General features: G+C 40.7%; 1 pseudogene; it reads right to left on the bottom strand.

The window, feature by feature from the left end:
- Positions 1 to 3,126: 3,126 nt before the first annotated feature.
- On the bottom strand, positions 3,127 to 14,121 carry LOC133243850 (zinc finger protein 280B-like; annotated as a pseudogene).
- Between the last annotated feature and the right edge of the window lie 1,241 nt (positions 14,122 to 15,362).

Below are 15,362 nucleotides of genomic sequence, written 5' to 3'. Positions count from 1 at the left end.
AAATCTAAAAACAGAAATAGAAATTCATTAAGCCATATCCTCATTGCCTTTGATGGTACTAAGAACAAGAAAACCCATTTACACATCACTGTTTAGAATTTCTGGCAAACACAATAAGATTATTTAAAAAAAAACAGAAATAGAAATATGCCATGTTATTTGTAAAAATATGGACAGCAGAAATATTTTTTAAAAATATTTTATTTCTATAAATAGTAATTTTACTTAGAATGTTTTGGCAACATTAATAAAACAATAAATTTTACCTGAAAGAACAAGCAAAGTAGACAAGGAAATTCACAAAGAGCAATAACAAAATAGTGATCTTGACAGATATTCAATACATTTGTAAACAAAACAAAGTGTCATTGCCTGAAAAAAATATAGAGGTATCAACAGAAAAACAGAGGAAGCTCCTGAAAGAACTCAACTCACTATTAACTATATTTTATTTGCAGGCACAGAAACTGACTCAAGTTAATTCTAAGAAGCAAAGCCCTGATATTATTATCTCTTCTCAGTTTTGTTTGTGTGTGTGTGTGTGTGTGTAAAGTAGGAAATTTAGGCTGGAGAGGTAAGAAGAGGGTAGAGACTTAAAGTGCCTTTAAGGAGGAGGAGGAAATGGAGGGGGTTGAGGATTTCATTGTGTGATTTGAACAGCACTGGTGAAGCTCAAACAAGGGAGGTAGCAAGCCATGCAGGACTAGGGGAACAGCATGTCCAGAAGAACAACTGTTGCAGTCTTTGGATCGGGAAGAAATGGAATTTGCTTGAGGAAAAGCAAGGCCAGTGTTGTCAAAAACAGGGCACCAGTGGGGAAAATAGTAGAGTAGAATGACAGAGAATGGAAGAGAGGAAGTACTCAGGGACCATATCACTGGAACCTTTTTATTTGGCAATAAATATAACTTGTACTCCTTAGGAGCATACTTCAGAGCAAACAACAGTAACTGTGTTCAAAATACTAAGCAACAATAAAAACATATAAAGAAAACATTTCATATTTTTACTATAGAAATAGAGTAAAGGAGATAAGAATGCAATAGTCTGCACATTTATTTATACATAGAGTTCTCACATAAGATCAGAACACACACACACACACACACACACACTTTATACACCTAAAAGTGATTTAAGCTAACACTTTGCAAAGTGCTTTGGCCCAAGTAAATTAACTGGAAAGGCCTAGTAATATATTCAAAGTGCAAATCAATCAATCAAGCATTGAGTAAATAAATACAATCTACTTGTATTTGAATTTACACTCAGGAAATTACCTAAAATGGAGACAATAGACTTACTACAGCTTGGTCATCTGTAATCCTTCCTCTTCCGTTCTGAGATGGATGCTAACACCTTGGTGATTACCACTTTCCAGCATTTTGTGAAAGCTTAGAGCATTTAAATAAATTGTGAAGGGGGGAAAATAGTGGGGAGAGACAAAGAGGAGGAGAAAGGAAGAGGAAACGGAGAGATTTCTTCTGGCATAGGTATATAGCCAGGATCCCAGGTTCCTTGAATGGTGCACAGAGATTGCTAGGTAACTGTGCCAGAAGTGGAGAAAGTATGGCATTCAACTCCAGGAGGAGACTCAACTCCAGGAACACACAGAGGAAGCCAAGTGTGCTGATGTTCAGGAACCAATACTTAGAGGGTACACCACAGGTCTGTGAAAGAGCTCTTGGAGACCCCAAGAAAAAGGTTTCCACAAGTATAATCACAGACTAGATAGCTGGATAGAGTAGAGGAAGGATAATAACTCTATCACCTGATAATTACTGAAATAAATGAGACAATTCCTGCACATCAGACTGTGTCAAGTAAGACTGAAAATCAGTATTAGTTTGATAAAATGGGAAATTACCCACACAAAGAATTAGCTGTTAACTGCAATACATTCGTGTTCAAGGCAAGATAAGATACAAAACTGAAATCTTCACATGTTCAACTAGGGTAAGATACATGTAACTGGAAAAGGTAAGGAAAAGTTCTATAGAGGGTTTAATCACCCTGGACCCTTTGTATCCACTACATATACTATTCTCAGAACATATACTATTCTCAGACAACTCCATTGTAGCTTAAGGGTAAGAGAACTAAATTTAGCCCAATTCATAAACTGAACAGATTCCCTGTGTTTGATCCTTTTCAGTTAAAACTATGGGTCCAGTACAAATCAAACTGGATGTCAAGGCTTTTTACTTGGGAATCTTAACTTGCTTTACTACTGAGACTGAGACAGATATGGCTACTTCACTGTGACTAAAGGCTAGCCAAATGGGAAAGGGGATGGAATGAATCCAATTCCCCTTTTGATCACTCAACAGGAGGTCCACAGGAACCATGCCTCATTCTATTAACTATCTCTGCTTCTCCAACTGCAGTCAATGATAACACAGGGCCTGCTTGATGCTTGCAGGGGCCTCTCACAAAACACAGGCATTTTAATGGTTGGCTTCCTTGAGATGTCCCTGGGCTAGGTAAAGACACTCTGAGACAGTGTTCCTTCTGCCTTGGCTCCATGCCTGGAGTGAATGCATACCTCTTCCTCAACTGGGACAAGAAGCCACAGCTCTCCACTGACTAAATCCCATGTCTGGTCCCAACTCACATCATAGCTTCTCCATCAACTTCTCCACACCAGGCTTTTGGAGCCAGGTTATCTTAGATCAGCACAACAGAGGCACTTCGGAGAGTTCAGCAGCACAAGGGAACATACAATAACAAAGCCATTCCAATCTGGCTATATAGTTAATACTGAGATCTTCAAGGCATGAAAACAGTTGAAAATTGCATTACTAAATCACTCTACAGATTATACGTATAGCAGAGCTTTCAAACTTACAAATAACATGAAATACCAAAATAGGCTGTTACTTTTCCTTTCTTCATCTCTTTCTCTCTCTCTCTCTCTCTCTCTCTCTCTCTCTCACACACACACACACACACACACACACACACACACACACGCACACATACTTTTTAGTGCTAAGACAACTGTATGAAAAACAGGTAATATATTTTTAAATAACATCTCAATATTCAAACAAAACTATACTTCATGTATTTAAAACAAAAACACATAAATTACGCATTGGTTTCTCTATATTTGATATTACTGAATAACGCTATAATTGAATTTTTTGTTTTTAATGGAGTTTATAACTTTGAAATACTTGCTTCAGACTTACTTAAAGTAGAATTAACTGGGTTTTTTGACCTCCTACTTTTAGATTTGGGGGTGATGGTTCAGAATCAGATGCGTTCACAGTAATGGATGCTACTTCCACCAATCCTGGTTGAAGGGGTTCCAGTGATACCTGAATAACAACTTTTGTTTCAGGAGGTAATCCTTCTAGCTGCTTAGGCTTCTTAAACATTTGATGACACTGGGTCTCGTGCTCCCTTTTCTCTTTACAAGTTAAAAATTGTAGCCGACATTTGGAACACTGGTGAAAACGCTTTGCCCAGTGCTGTCTATAATGACATATGTATAGTGCTTCAGTTTTAAAAATTTGGAGACAAAAGGGGCAAAGTAAATTCTTAGTGTTACCATGGTATGCTCTGAAATGTGCATCCACATCTGCAAAGAATGATGATCTGTAACTGCAAACCTGGCATACATAGGGCATTTCACCAGGCTTATGATTATCTTTCATGTGCTGTAAGAGAATCTGATCTGCCTCAAAGGACAATTCACAGATTTTACAGACTGTGCAGGGCTCCTGGGAAGTGTGGACACTTTCAATGTGACACTGCAGCTGGAAGGGAGTAGGAAACTGGCGGTGGCAGTGCTGGCAGGTGGTGTGGTATTTCCAGCTGTCACCTCTTAAGTTCCAAATGGTGCTTCATGTGATTCATAAACTTGACATTTTTTAGAACTTTCAAGCAGCTGCGGCATTTAAAGGCTGTGTGAGTTTTCGGTTCTGGCTGCCCATCTCCTATATGCTGTCCATAGTAGAAGTCACGAAGTAACACAATCAGATTGCCTTCTGTGGGATCAGCAAACTTATTTTGACTTGATACACTTGGAAAGTCAGTTTTTGTCAATACATTTCCCCCTAAAGGACTTACAGGCTTGCAATGAACATTGTCCTTTGGAAAAGCTGTTGGACAAGGTTCTCCACTCTGAACATGGCTTAATGAGGTATGAACACTGTCTGGTGTGCTTTGCTGAGTAGTCACTGTATAAAAAATACCTGAAAGGGACAAAGCTAAAGAATGTTCTCCTATAATTCCATCACTGAGTTTAGGCCTTTTGGGACTTGTGCTATTTGTTTCAGAAGTGAAAGTCACTTTGATACATGAGGACTTTTATCCATAGCTCCTGCAGAAACTGCTGTTTCTACTGGATGCTGCAATGAACTTGTGAAGGTAATCAAAGGAGAACATAACTCTGAAAAGCTATTTGGCACTATTTGTGGTGAAATATTTTTATAATCCACTTTGGACAAAGGCTCAATAATGATAGAACTATCTGTTGATCTTGATTCAGAGACAGAAACTGGCAAGACAGTCTTTGCTTCTGATGTAGGAGTCACATGATGAACAGGCTGTAATTTCTGAGCATTGTCTTTCCTGAAGTGACCATACCTATTTCTCCTTGAACAAGAACCTGGGGTAACTCTGTTCAGTATGTTTGAAATGACTGGTTTTGAATTTGAGGTCATCCCAACAAAGATCACATCATCATCTTCATTTACATGTTCCACTCCAACCAAGATCAGTTCAGCATCTTCATCATCTACTTGTTTGGTTTCTCCCTCGCTTTTCTGTGGTTCTGGCTCTTGTTCTTCTTCACATGACATACATGGTAGGTGCATATTTTAAATACTTTTTTGTTCTTGGAGGGTTTGGCCACAAGTCCCAGTGCTTCATTTAAATAAACTGCCATCTAGGTATAAATATACTACATATTGTATATATATATATATATATAGAATATACAGAAAAATGTGCTATTTGGTTATCTCCAAAACTCTATGGTAGTTATAAACACCCTTATCTTACAAATAAAGATACTGAGCATCAAAGAGACTAAATGAAAGATGAATAACCTATGACTACAAGTCTACATGACTCAAGAATAATAGCTTTGATCCATGTTGATTTTAATCTCTTCTAATTAAAAAAAGAAAAAAAAAACCAGAACACCACCACTGATCATTAGGAGAAATCACATGTAAAGCACGAGTATTTTTACAACTGCACTATTGTACAGTGTTTAGAAACATGGACTTTGGAGTCAAAGAAGATTAAGCTGGAATTCTAAGTTAATCACACACCAGCTGCATCTTTTTGGGCAAATTTATAACTTTTAAATGTGTTTCCGCACCTTAAAGACAAACATGCTTATTTCTTAGACTTAAGGTTAAGCTCTTTTTAAAAAGCGTCAGCTATTTAATGGCATCTTGTTTTTGAGTAAAATTGGAAAAAAAATACTTATCTTAAATGCACATTACAACTGATTCACACATACTAATTTCATAAATGTTAATACAGAAAATAGGTAGCAAATTCAAATATAAAGTATCTATACACAGTTAACAAACAGCATAATTCAATGTCAAGCACTTAACACAGGCCTAGAAAATTGAGAATGAACTCTCTTGATAATCTCACCCCCAAAGCCACACTTATACATCCTAAATTTCTCCCTCTAATCCTGACTAAACTTAAATCCAACAATGCTTCATCCTTCATTCCACATTTCTCTTCCCCACATATCAGGCAAAGTCATGACAGTATTTCACTAATACCAATATCAGACAGAGACATCAAACACACACACACACACACACACACACACACACACAACGGATATTCTGTATGAATACAGATGCAAGAGTCCTCAACAAAATACTGGCAAACAAAACCTAACAACATATAAAAAAGCTTATATACCATGATCACGTGGGATTTATGGAGGTATGCAAAGTTGGTTCATTATATGAAAGTCAATCAACATTATGCCATTTTAATACAATAAAGGACAAAAAACACATCTGCCTGCAGAAAAAGCATTTCCCTGAATCTAGCACCTTTTCATAATAGGGGTTAAAGTAAACCACTTAATAACTAAGAACAGAAGAGAACTTTCTCAAAGGGTACCTGTAAACGACCCACAGCTAAATCATACTTAATAATGAAACACTGAAAGCTTTCCCTATAAGATTGGGAACAACATAAGGAAGTCTATTCCACACTTTGGTTCAATATTATACTGGCAGTTCTATAACCAGAGCAATCAGGTAAGAAAAAGGAATTGTTGTTGTTGCTTAAAAAAAACAAACAAACAAAAAACAGCCTTCAGAATGGAAAGGAAAAAGTCAAAGTATATTGGAGATACCATACTTTTATATATAGAAAATCCCAAAGAAACCACAGGTATTAGAATTAATAAAAAGCTTGAAGAATATAAGATAAATATTTTAAAAGTCAATCACATTTCTATACAGTAGCAACAAATGTTCTGAAAATGAAGTCAAGTAAACACTTGACTCTACATTAGCATTAAAAATAATACTTAGGATGTCAGAAAGAGAAAGACAAATATCATATGGTATCACTTACATGTGGACTATAAACTATAACACAAATGAACTTATCTGTGAAACAGAAACAGACTCACAGACATAGAGAGCAGACTATGTGATTACTAAGAGAATAAGGGTGGGGGAGGCATAGACTGGGAGCTGGTGACTAGCAGATGCAAACTATAATGTTACTATAAAGGATAAAAAAAGATCCTACTGTGTAGCACAAGGAACTATATTCATAATTTGTGATAAACAGTAATGGGAAAGGATATGAAAAAAATTGTTCGTGCATGTGTGTGTGTTTACATATGAAGGAAAGGAAAGGTAAAAGGAAGGAAAGGAAAGGAAAACTCTTGGCAAGTATGTACAGAAACTGGACCTTGTGTGTTATGGATAGATTTTAAAATGGTGCAACTGCTACAGAAAACAGTCTAAAGCCTCCTCAAAAAATTAAAAATAGAACTACCACATGATTCATCAATTCCACTTCTGAATATAAATTCAAAAGAAGTTAACATGGGGTCTTGAGATATTTGCATAGCCATGCTCAAAGCAGCACTAATCACAACAACTAAGAGGTGGAAGCATCTAAACATCCATCAAATGTGATATATACATATAATGGAACATTATTAAGCCATATAAAGGAAATTCTGCCCCGTGCTACAACATTCATAATCACTTAAGACATCAAGCCAAAGGAAATAAGCCATTCATAAGGAAGAAAATAGTGTATGTTTCCACTTATATGAAATATCTAATATAGTCAAGCAATAGAAAGGAACAAAGTAGAATGATGGAGTCCAGGATCTAGGGAAACAGGGAAGAAAAGAGGAGTTGTTGTTTAATGGGACAGGTGATGGGTATAGAGTTTCAATTTTGCAAGATGAAAAGGTGTAGAGATCTGTTTCATAGCAATGTGATAAGGAATTCCATGGTAGTTCAGAGGTTAGGACTCCAAACTTTCCTATCAGGGGCCTGGTATGATTCTCAACCAGGAAACTGTCATTCAAGCTGCATAGCACAGCTAAAACAATGACAACAACAACAAAACAACACTGTGACTGTGTGTGTGTGTGTGTGTGTGTGTGTCTATGTGTGTGAGTTGCTCAGTCGTGTATGACTCTTTGTGTCCCTATGGACTGTAGCCCACGAGGCTCCTTTGTCCATGGGATTCTCCAGGCAAGAATACTGGAGTGGTTTGCCATTTCTTTCTCCAAAAAGGCTGATGAAATTGTGTGAAATACTTAGCACGTAAAAATGGTTAAAATGGTAAAAATTTAAGTTAGATTTTTTTTACAAAAACTAACAACCAGGAAAAGAATTTGAATAGACTTTTCACCAAATATTATATACAAATGGCCAAGAATCACAAAAAAATACTGCTTAACATGATTGAAAGTGAAAGAAAGTGAAGTCACTCAGTCGTGTCCGACTCTTTGTGACCCCATAGACTGTAGCCTATCAGGCTCCTCCATCCATGGGATTTTCCAGGCAAGAATGCTTGAGTGGATTGTCATTTCCTTCTCCAGAGGATCTTCCCAACCCAGGAATCGAACCCAGGTCTCCTGCATTGCAGGCAGACACCTTACCTTCTGAGCCACCAAGGAAGCCTGTAACAAAATGTAAATCAGTCTCAGTGAGATACTACTTCACACCTATTAAGTTGCTGCTGCTGCTAAGTCGCTTCAGTCGTGTCTGACTCTGTGCGACCCCATAGACAGCAGCCCACCAGGCTCCCCTGTCCCGGGGATTCTCCAGGTAAGAACACTGGAGTGGGTTGTCATTTCCTTCTCCAATGCATGAAAGTGAAAAGTGAAAGTGAAGTCGATCAGCCGTGTTTGACCCTTAGCGACCCCATGGACTGTAGCCTACCAGGCTACTCCATCCATGGGATTTTCCAGGCAAGAGTACTGGAGTGGGGTGCCATTGCCTTCTCCTACCATTAGGTTGGCTGTAATCAAAAAGAGGAATAATAACAAGTGCTGCAGAGGATGTGGAGAAAAGGAATCTTCATATATTGTTGATGTAATTGCTGTAAAATGGTACAACTACTTTGGAAAAGTGGTTTGTCAGTACCTCAAAAATTAACATAGAGCAGCCATATGATCCAGAAATTTCACTCTTTTGTATATATCCATAAAAACTGAAAATGTTGAGTCCATGCAAAAACAGTGTTCACAGCAACATTACTCACAGTAGCCACAAAGAATACACCATCCAAATATTATCCATTAGTTGATGAATGGATAAATAAATGGTGGTATATGCTCACAATGGACTACAGGTAAGCCACATACCATATTGATATACCATATTCAGCCATAAAAAAAAATGTGCTGCTATACAGCCAAGAAATGGATGAATCTTGAAAATACACAAACTAGGGGACTTTCCTGGAGATCCAGTGTTTAAGACTCTGCACATGTTCCATTCTCGGGCTGGGAACTAAGATCCCACATGCCACACAGCTAAAGAAATAAATATTTGAAAAGAAAACATGGCATCTGAATAAAGCCAGACACAAAGGTCACACATTGTATCTGGAAGAACTGTACATAGAAGAGAAGCAGGAAAGACAAGCATTCTATAATCCAAATGAAACATTTTTTTTTCCAGGGAGGAGGAAATGAACTGCTCTAATAAAGGCTGCCAATAAATTAAATAAAATAACAACCTCAGGCTCTACTACAAAGCCACAATCATCAAGACAATATGGTACTGGCACAGAGACAGAAATATAGATCAATGGAAAAAAAAAAAAAAACAGAAAGCCCAGAGATAAACCCACACACCTATGGACACCTTATCTTTGACAAAGAAGGCAAGAATATACAATGAAGAAAAGACAATCTCTTTAACAAGTGGTGCTGGAAAACTTGTCAACCACTTGTAAAAGAATGAAAGCAGAACACTTTTTGGAGAAGGCAATGGCACCCGATTGCAGTACTCTTGCCTGGAAAATCCCATGGACAGAGGAGCCTGGAAGGCTGCAGTTCATGGGGTCGCTAAGGGTCAGCCATGACTGAGTGATTTCACTTTCACTTTTCACTTTCATGCATTGGAGAAGAAAATGGCAACCGACTCCAGTGTTCTTGCCTGGAGAATCCCAGGGCCTGTGGAGCTTGGTGGGCTGCCATCTAAGGGGTCGCACAGAGTTGGACACGACTGAAGTGACTTAGCAGCAGTAGCAGAACACTTTTTAACACCATGCACAAAAATATACTCAAAATGGATTAAAGATCTAAACATAAGACCAGAAACTATAAAACTCTTAGAGGAGAACACAGGCAAAACACTCTCTGACATACATCACAGCAAGATCCTCTATGATCCACCTCCCAGAATATTGGAAATAAAAGCTAAAATAAACAAATGGGACCTAATTAAACTTAAAAGCTTCTGCACCACAAAGGAACTATTAGCAAGGTGAAAAGACAGCCTTCAGAATGGGAGAAAATAATAGCAAATGAAGCAACTGAAAAACAGCTAATCTCAAAAATATACAAGCAACTCCTGCAGCTCAATTCCAGAAAAATAAACGACCCAATCAAAAAATGGGCCAAAGAACTAAATATGCATTTCTCCAAAGAAGACATACAGATGGCTAACAAACACATGAAAAAATGCTCAACAATCACTCATTATCAGACAAATGCAAATCAAAATCCACAATGAGGTACCATGTTATGCCAGTCAGAATGACTGCAATCCAAAAGTCTACAAGCAATACATGCTGGAGAGGGTGTGGAGAAAAGGGAACCCTCTTACACTATTGGTGGGAATGCAAATTAGTACAGCCACTATGGAGAACAGTGTGGAGATTCCTTAAAAAAAAAAAAAAAACCTGGAAATAGAACTGCCATACAACCCAGTGATCCCACTGCTGGGCACACACACTGAGGAAACCAGAATTGAAAGAGACATGTGTACCCCAATGTTCATCGCAGCACTGTTTCTAATAGCCAGGACATGGAAGCAGCCTAGATGACCATCAGCAGATGAATGGATAAAGAAAGCTGTGGTACATATAAACAATGGATTATTACTCAGCCATTTAAAATAATACATTTGAATCAGTTCTAAAGAGCCTATTATACAGAGTGAAGTAAGCCAGAAGGAAAAACACCAATACAGCATACTAACACATATATATGGAATTTAGAAAGATGGTAATGACAACAACCGTATGCAAGACAGCAAAAGAGTCACAGATGTATAGAGCAGTCTTTTGGACTCTGTGGGAGAGGGAGGGGGAATAATTTGGGAGAATGGCATTAAAACATGTATAATATCATATTCGAAATGCATCGCCAGTCCAGGTTGGATGCAGGATACAGGAGGCTTGGGGCTGCTGCACTGGGATGACCCAGAGGGATGGTATGGGGTGGGAGGTGGGAGGAGGGTTCAGGATGGGGAACATGTGTACATCCATGGTGGGTTCATGTTGATATGGCAAAAATTTACAATATTGTAAATTTAAAATAATAATAATAATAAAATTTTTAAAAAATTAAAAAAATAAAAATTGACCACTGAGTTAAACATTTGGAATTCACTGGTGACCTTGACAAGAGTGGATTTAAAGGAAAATGAGAGAAATGGAGATAAAAAATTCTACAAACAACTCTGCAGAAGTCCATAATAAGAAAACATAAAATAAAAAAAGCAGAAGCAGGATGTGTCACAAAAGACAGATTTTTAACGAGAGGTGACATTATAGTCAGTCTGTTTGCTGCTGGGAACCGTCCAGAGAAACAGAAAACTTAATCCAGGACAAAGAAGAGACTTGCTAGAATATCACTGAATAAACAAGAATTGAGTAGAAAATGGCAACCCACACCAGTACTCTTGCCTGGAAAATCCCAAGGACAGAGGAGCCTGGTAGGCTGCAGTCCTTGGGTTTTCGAAGAGTCAGACAGGGCTAAGAGACTTCACTTTCACTTTTCACTCTCAGGAATTGGAGAAGGAAATGCCACCACACTCCATTGTTCCTGCCTGCAGAATCCCAGGGATGGGGGACCCTGGTGGGCTGCTGTCTATGGGACTGCACAGAGTCAGACATGACTGAAGTGACTTAGCAGCAGAAGCAGCAGCACACAAGAAGTGTACACAAGCCAAATAATTCGCTCACAGTAACAGAACTGAGATCATATGAAGGCTGGCATGGTGGATTAATGGGTATGGTCGCCAGCCTTCAAGATGACCCTGTGAATCACATCTCCTGATATTCCCACCCCTATGTAGTTCTCTCTCAAACTATCACAGGGTTGACCTGTGAGACTAAGCAAATACAGAAGTGAAGATGTGTAACGTCTGAAAAAAGACTGCACTTTATCGTGGGTGCAAGTTCTTTCCTGAATCACTCATTCTGGGAAAAGACAGCAGCCTCCACATGAGCAGCCCCTTGGAGAGGCCCACAGAAGGAGGAACTGAGGCCTCATGAGTACAGCCAAGTGAGAGAACTTACATTCAATAAGCCAAGTTTTCAGAGGTTGCCAAACCAGATAAAAGCTTGACTACCACCTCAGGAGGGACCCTGAGGCTAAACTACCCAACTGGATTCTAGACCAATAGATATCAAGTGTAAGTTTTTTCAAACTATTCAATTTTGAGATAATATGTACAACACAAACAGTTCGAGGTATAATATCATTCACATCATACTTACACACAGAAGAGTTCTCCTATAAATATGGTAAAACTTAAAAAACACAAAACAAACCAAAACACCTAAAAACAGGAGTTGCCTGGCAGTCCAGTGGTTTGGTTAGGACTCAGCCCTCTCACTGCCAGGATCCTGTGTTCGATCCCTGGTTGGGGAACTAATATCCTATGAAGCCACATGTTGTGACCAAAACAAAACATGCTGTCAAGTTCAAAGCTGTACCAGCAATAGATAACTATGCAACAGAGCTGTAGGCACAAGTTGCTGGGCATAAAGCTACCTATCATCTTGTTTACTGGCATGAAATGAACTCAGATGCTCCCCCACCCCCATCCAGTGGAGTTCAATTACTTAATGAAATAAAGCTCTTACAGGTGCAAAAATGAGCAAGTAATCCCATGTAAACAGAACTGTTGTGTAAAAATCACAACACATTTTCTCTGAATGAACCACTTTATTCATTTGGCCACACTGCTTGGCTTGTGGGGTCCCAGTTCCCTGACCAGAAATTAAATCCAGACCACTGCAGTGAAAGCCAAGAATCCTAATCTCCAGGCCACCAGGGAATTCCCATACCTTCATTACTTTGCTTTTGTAGCTAAAACCTTAGGATATGTGCATTGCCCCATTTTAGCCTCACCAAGTGGTAGGAGTCAGCTCTACACAGCTTAAAACCCATGGTGCTCTTACTTGTTTTTCTTTCAAGAATGCAGGAGAAAGCAAGCCAGTAGCCTCCCTGCCTGCTTTTAATGTTGCAACTCAGAGAGCTTCAGAGTGACCTGAAACCATGATTGCCCTGAAGTCACCACCCACAATCAGGGTCAGCTAATCCCCAGGAGAACTCTCTCTCCACAGCAACATGTCAGCCCATGAATGAAAGGAGAAAACAGAAGGCAAGAAAGACACAACTTTGTTCCTTATTGTAAAAATGTCTGTCACCTTACCTCAGGGGCACACTGAAAACCTGAGTGCCTGAGACTTCCCAGGCAGGAGAAGGTCACATCCTGGGGGCGGGCAGAGGGAAAGGTCAGGGTGAGTCACCTGTTCCGGAAACGTTCTATCCCCCAGGCCCTACCTGGTCCTACCCTACGGATGCTGACCAGGTGTCTCACACTCAACCAGAGCAAGTGATTGAACTCCTCTTCCCTGAGCTTCTTCCTCCCACCTCCCTTCTCTCAGTAACAAACAAACAAACAAATAACTCATCTGCCAACTTTCCGAACCAAAGGCCTGAATCTCGGGGCCCCCAGGGACAGGGGCAGCCCTGGAGTCCGAGGAGAGGCAGAGCAAACAGGAAACGAACCAAAGCCCCATGGCAGTAGAGAGGCCACTGGATCGATTTTTTTTTTTTTTTTTTTGCTGTGCCCGTCAGACTGTGCCTGGTTGCAGAACCGGGTTGGGCCCGAGTCACAAACCTGCCATGAAGATTTGTGTATGTGTGTGTGTTTAAATATAGTAAGTTCCACAGGAGACCTGGGAGGGGCTGGGGGCTGCGGGCCTGACAGGCCCTTTCCGCGAGCTGGCTCGTCCCACCCCTGGGACAGGAAGGCTGCTGGAGAGCAGCTCCCGCCCAGACTACAGAGGGGAGAGGGCGAAAGGGGCCTGGGGCCTGTAGGCCCGGCCTCACACTCCTTCCTGAGGGCCCGTGGGCCCTCACAGGCCACCTGGCGGAGCAAGGCCCCGCGTGATGGGGACCTGAGAAACCCTTCCCTGGGCACTCCGGCACCGCTTTGGCCGCACCAGGCCCCAGTCCTTACCGGTCCCCGTGGGCGGCGATGCCAGAACTGCCGGCAGCTCACCGGCACCTCGGCGGTCCCTGGGTTAAGCCTGAGGAGGAGAGCCCGAGGGGACGACGCCTCCTCCGGTCTGGGACGCCGCCTCAACTGCCGGCGTGACCGCTGCCAACGATGATTGGTTGCCAGGTGTTGGCGCCTGCAATCGGATTGGCCGCGAGGCTGAGTTGGGCGCATGCGCGCGCGGCCCCTCTGGAGGCAACTGCTGGGGGCGTGGTCAGGCTGAACCTGAATCTGAAGTGTCTTGGGTCTGTCAAGATTGCTCAGCTCACCAAAGGGGAAAAAAGAAAAAAATAGATTGCACAGTCGCCAGGGCACAGGGCTGAGAACGACCTCCGAGTCTACCAGGGGACTTCAATGATGGTGTCTAGCACTCACAGCCCTCAGGGGTGACCTGCCCCTTGCTTAAGAAACTTGACCGTACACCTGGATCTTGAAGCCCCTCCTCTTGGAATTCCATTTTGCTCAATGCAGGGCAGCCTGCCCCCGATTTTGCACAGCTAGAGTGAGCTGAGCCGAGAAGACAACGGCAACCCACTCCAGTACTCTTGCCTGGAAAATCCCATGGATGGAGGAGCCTGGTAGGCTGCAGCGCATGCGGTCGCTAAGAGTCGGGCACGACTGAGCAATTTCACTTTCACTTTTCACTTTCATGCATTGGAGAAGGGAAGGGCAACCCACTCCAGTATTCCTGCCTGGAGAATCCCAGGGACAGAGGAGCCTAGTGGGCTGCTGTCTATGGGGTCGCACAGAGTCAGACGGGCCTGAAGCGACTTCTTCTTCTTTTTTTTTTTTTTTAATTTTAGAGCCTTACACTTTTTAATGGCTGAGGAAAACCATTATTTTCTGACGTGAAAATTGTGAGAAATTCAATTTTTGGTGTCCTTAAAGTTGAAACAGGGACTTGCCAGTTCCTTTGTTTATTGTCTATGGCTGAAAACATGATCAATCGCCAAAGACCATATTTTCAAAGCCTAAAATAGTTGTTTTTTGGGCCCTTTACAGAATCTTTTTAAAATGCTGTTCTGCGGGAAGTCTCCTAGTAGTCATACGGCGGAATAAAGTCTTGGTTTTGTTACAATATTTTCTTCTCTATTATATTCATTTTTCATACTTTATTAATTTCATTCCTTCTTATCGCAATAATTTTGTTCTATTGCTCATCTTTACAACTTTTTGAGATAGTTATTTGTAACTCTCATTTCTCTTATATGTAATGCTATAAGTTTACCTTAATTTGTTGTTGTTGTTCAGTCCGTCAATCATGTAGGACTCTTTGCAACCCCATTTACTGCATGCAGTACACCAGGCTTCGCTGTCCTTCACTATCTCCTGGAGTTTGCTCAGACTCATGTCCAC

The sequence above is a fragment of the Bos javanicus genome, chromosome Y (genome assembly GCF_032452875.1).
Source record: "Bos javanicus breed banteng chromosome Y, ARS-OSU_banteng_1.0, whole genome shotgun sequence".
Classification (NCBI taxonomy): Eukaryota; Metazoa; Chordata; class Mammalia; order Artiodactyla; family Bovidae; genus Bos; species Bos javanicus.
The sequence above is the reverse complement of the archived record's forward strand: the minus strand, read 5'-3'. Positions and strand labels throughout refer to the sequence as shown.